A 5,341-nucleotide genomic window follows, 5' to 3' on the forward strand; every position below is an offset into this window, starting at 1 on the left:
AGGGCGGCGAGCCCCGGCTGGGGCTCGGCTCTCCCCACGGCGGCCAGAGCGCAGGGCGGCGAGCCCCAGCAGGGGCTCGCCGCTCTCCACTCGGCGGCCGGGGGGAGGGCGCAGGGGGAGGGCGGCCAGAGCGCCGGGGGGAGGGCGGGGAGCCCGGCTGTGGCCCCGCTCTCCCCGGCGGCTGGAGCGCCGCGCCGCTCCCCTCCAGGTGCCGCCCCAAGCACCAGCTTGGGTGCTTGGTGCCTGGAGCCGGCCCTGCACCTGGTCTCCAGAGCACACCTGGGTGCTGATCAATGAGTGGTGAGAGTACACTACCCTCTAAGCCTTAGTCCAGAGCGGCAGGAACATACACGTGTACCAGGACATTTCATGGAGGCTAGAAGAGACCGGCATTTCCTGGATTCTGTCCTAGTGCTGGGAGCACATGAAGCACCTCAGGCTCTGTCCTGGATGGTGAAGGACTCTAACGGTCGCTCTGGGAGGGGACCTAGCATATGCCAATGTTACAATGAGCAGGACTGGGTGCTCTCCAGGATTGTGAGTACGTAGTGACTTACAACCTCCTCCTTAAACCTGCCAGCTTCCTTGTAGGATGGGAAGCTGATGAGGGACAGGGCATCGAGACAGCAAGGACCTTGGAGGAAGTCCTGGGAGACCCAGAGGAAGACAAGGATATGATTCTGCACCTCTACCCAGCAAACCTAGTGGAGGAAGTCCTCCCTCCCCTGAGGATCCCCGAGAGGATCCCCAAGCTGCAGCAGGAACCAGAACCCAAGGCTGGTAAGTTACAATATACCCCCACGCTCCCCGGAAATATTCCCTCTTGCTCCCATAATAAGTGTCTGAAGCCACCGCGCCCCCCGCTCCACCCTGACATAGTCCCTGAAAAAGACATGGCTGTAAATCAAGACTAAGGGTATATCTACACAGCCAAAGAACACCAGCAATAGCAAGTCTCAGAGCCGGGGACAACAGACTTGGACTGTTTGGCTAAAAACAGCAGTGTACACATTCAAGTTGGAGCCTGGGCTCCAAGGCCCTTCCCTCCTGCCAAGTTTCAGAGCCCAGCCTCCCGCCCAAACGTTTATGCTGCTATTTTTAGGCCTGCATCATGAGCCTCGCAAGCTCAAGTCAGTTGACCCCAGGCTCTGAGACTTGCTGCCACAGAGGTTTTTTTGGTTTGGTTTGGTTTGGTTTTTTTGCTGTGTGGATGTAGCCAAAGGGAGCTAAACCCCTCATCTTTATGAACATAATTCGTCTTGCCTCAAGACAAGACTACTCCCTTACAAAAGTTTCCTCTATTAATGTCCTGATGTAGCACATTGTACTGCCCTGGCGGTCGGTCTGTATCATCCGTTATCTTCTGTCTTTTATACTTAGATTGGAAGCTGTTTGCGGCAGGGACTGTCTTTTTGTTCTGTGTTTGTACAGTGCCTAGCACAATGGGGTCCAGATCCATGACAAGGGTGGTGGTAATACCAATAATAAATAATTATAGTAATGTTCTGCAATCCCCCTAGGCTGTGGCATATGCTGAGCAGAACTTTGCAGTCAGACTGAAGTGACCTTTCATACCTGTAGGACAGTGGGACTTTCTGCACACAACTGCCAATAGTATGGAGGAGAAGTGTGCATTGAGCTACCTCAATACTTTGTAAGTGGTGTAACCCTGGCAAAAAAAAACAGTTTTACCAACCTCACAAGCAAGACCTTTCCTCTTCAGATATGCAGCCCCTTTGGGGACTGTTAACTAGAGAGGTTTCTTATTCTGTTATTTTTTAATAAGTTGGAGGGAAAAGTGCTCCTTTCCTCGGGGGGTTTTGGCACTCAGTGAAAAGGAGTTGTGGTGTTTTCACACTTGGCTTCCTGCTAGGAGGTGGCAGCTCTTCATTCATTGTTTTAATGTGAGTTTAAGACATCTAAAGGGGCGGGAGAGTCCTGTTACTGCAACTCCTCCTTGCCTCCCCATCTGATCTCATCCTGGTACAGCTCAGAAAGGAACTGTGTTAGGGCTTGTCTGTACTTAAAATGCTGCAGCTGCGCTTCTGTAGCACTTCAGTGTAGACGCTGTCTATGTTGACAGGAGGGATTCTCTTGTCAATGTAGATAATCCACTTCCCTGAGAGGCAGTAGCTAGGTCGACGAAAGTATTCTTCCATCGACCTATCATTGTCTACATGGGGACTTAGGTCACTGAATTATGCTGCTCGGGGTGTGGATTTTTCACACCCTTGACCAACGTAGTTAAACCAACCTAATTTTTTTGTGTAGAGAGCAAGAGAGAAAACTGGAAAGAATTGGGAGGTACTGATGGGTTGCCACTGATAAAATCTGTCCTGCAGATTAAAAAAGCTTTGGTTATAAACAATGGGTTATAAGGGGACCACTATTACCATAGCTGCTGTCATTTAGTATGGGGCCTGATCTCTTAGGTGGCCTCTGAGAACACCCACTGAATCAGGCCCCACACGTGAGACAGGTGGGGAAATGCCTAGTTTGTGAATTCTGAACACGTGAGTTAGGAGCCAAGCAGCTTGGTGGTGTCAGGACTTAGGCAGCTGTGTGCATGCCCAGCAGCAGAAATTTAGTTGCCTAAAGCTACTGACCCCACGAGAACTCCGAACATTGCCTCAGAGTGCTTCTGATATGGATTGACCTGCTGGTTACCCAACCACTCACTCACATTTGACTACTGCTCTAGACTGCCCCCTAGCCCGCCTTGGCCACTGGGCATTACAGTTCCATGCTTTAGAATGGGTTGAATTACAGTTTTTACACTCTACCTATTAATTTTATTGGCATCTTTTTATCACAGATAACTGGGCTCCCATCATGCAGGGTTGGTACAATTCCGGGCATCTCTCCAGAGAGCACCATTGTCAGCTACCATTGATCCCAGGTATTTAAATTCTTTCACTCTCCTAAGTTCTCTGCCTGTGATATCCTTTACGGTGAATCCTCCCTCCTCCTCCTCTCGTTATGGTAGCCTCAGTCTTACCAATATTCACTCTAAGTTCTTCCTGCTCAGAACTGTGTTGCCACTATTCAAAGTTGGTTTGCAAGATCTCACAATCTTCCGCATACATCATTAAGTCATCAGTGAACAGCATATTCCAAGGCTGCTCCCTTTGTATATATTCACTTATCACATCCAAAACAACCGCAAACAAAAAAGGCTCAATGCTGACCCCTGGCGCAGGCCAATGTTTACCGGAAATTTTCTGCTGTAGACCCATATGCTTTTCACTACGATAGTCACTCCATCATGCACACTCTGGATAAGATGGACAAATCCTTCCAGCACATCTTTCCATCACAAACTCCACCAAACTACTTATCTTGGTACCTCATCACATGGCTTCTCCAAGTCCACAAACACCATGCCCAGTTGCTGTCTCTTTTCTCTGAACTTCTCTATGAAGAGTCAGAGAGCAAATGTGGCCTCAATTGTACTCCTTCCTGGCATAAATACATACTGACCCTTGCAAGTTTCAACTGTTCCATGCAGACATTTTTCAGTAATCTTCTCCATACTTTCATAGCGTGTGATGTCAGGTTAATTGGGCAATAATTAGCACTCAACGTAATATCAGCTTTATGTTTAAAAATGGGCACCACAAAGCTTTCATCAGGCATTTTCTCTATCTTAAAAATATCGTTGAGCAGACTTGTAAAATAGCTGCCTTTCCTTCCCATTGACTTCAGTGCAGCCACCTGGTGCCTCATCTGGTCCAGGTGCTGGAAGATATTAAAGAATAATTAACAAACTAAAAATGAGCTACATCTGCCAACTTGGCAAGATCTGAGACAATTCAGGTCCCATTAGAAACTGCTGAAAACCCATAGATCCAAGGATAAGTTCTGTAAGGACTGTTTTTACATTGCAACTAAACATATTTTGGGAAAATACGGCAGAATTTACCTGAGAAGACTGTAGCAGTCTGATTTGATGTGGTTTTTCATGTGTGTAATAAATATTTGTTAGCTGTCTGTCACATTATAAGAAATCACTGCAGGTTTCATTTAAACAAAATAGCTCAAACAGTATGACTATGGCAAATCCTTCCTTTGAGGTGTGTCTATTAGCGTCTGACTTGGTTTGCCTCAAGGGTTTTATACAAAAGAGACTTGGGCGAAAAATAATTGAAAAATATTTCGCTATCGCCAATTACCCATTAAGAGTTGCTAATGAATATGATACTGAGACACTAGATAGCTAGTGTGAATCCAGCAGTGTGAGAATGACTGTGACACCCACGAAAGGTTTATTTTGCTCTTTGATGTTGCTAGACACATGTCCTGCCCTCAGGATCACTGATCATCCAATGAGAGTCTTTTTTTCTCATGACATAATGGATTCAGTTTAATATTTGCTAGAACTTGTGTGGGTACAGTTCTTTGAACACTGCTGGAACCTGATCTCCTAGTTCAGAAAAGCTACCAGCTCTCCTCCTTATGTAGTTGAATTATACTCTTTTCTTTATGCCCCATTCGAGTATACTGTACCAGTTCTGAGAGGTAGTGCAATGTACTGATGTTAGGACAGATGACTACAAGCTGGGAGGGGCTGCAAGTTCTTTGGGAGATAGGATTAAAATTCAGAATGATTTGAACAAACCAGAGAAATGGTCTGAAGTAAACAGAATGAAATTCAATAAGGACAAATGCAAAGTACTCCATTAGGGAAGGAACAATCAAAACATTCCTTGTATGCACACATACAAAATGGGAAATGACTGGCTTGGAAGGAGTACTGTGGAAAGGGATCTGGGGGTCATAGTGGATAACAAGCTAAATATGTCAACGGTGTAACACTTGCAAAAAAATTAACATCATTCTGAGATGTATTAGCAGGAGTGTTGTAAGCAAGACACAAGAAGTAATTCTTCTACTGTACTCTGCTCTGATTAGGCTTCAGCTGGAGTATTGTATCCAGTTCTGGACACTACATTTCAGGAAAGATGTGGATAAATTGGAAAAAGTCCAGAGAAGAGCAACCAAAATGATTAAAAATCTAGAAAACATGACCTATGAGGGAAGATTGAAAAAATTGGGTTTGTTTAGTGAGGAGAAAAGACTGAAAGGGGACATAACAGTTTTCAAATACATAAAAGGTTGTTACAGGGAGGAGGGAGAAAAATTGTTCTCTTTAACCTCTGAGGATAGGACAAGAAGCAGTGGGCTTAATTTGCAGCAAGCGTGGTTTAGGTTGGACATTAGGAAAAACTTCCTAACTGTCAGGGTAGTTAGGCAACTAAATTGCTTAGGCCTGGTCTACACTAGGACTTTAATTCGGATTTAGCTGCCTTAATCCGAATTAACCCTTCACCCGTCCACACTA

The sequence above is a fragment of the Terrapene carolina genome, unplaced genomic scaffold, assembly GCF_002925995.2.
Source record: "Terrapene carolina triunguis isolate 2854851 unplaced genomic scaffold, T_m_triunguis-2.0 Scaffold95, whole genome shotgun sequence".
Classification (NCBI taxonomy): domain Eukaryota; kingdom Metazoa; phylum Chordata; order Testudines; family Emydidae; genus Terrapene; species Terrapene triunguis.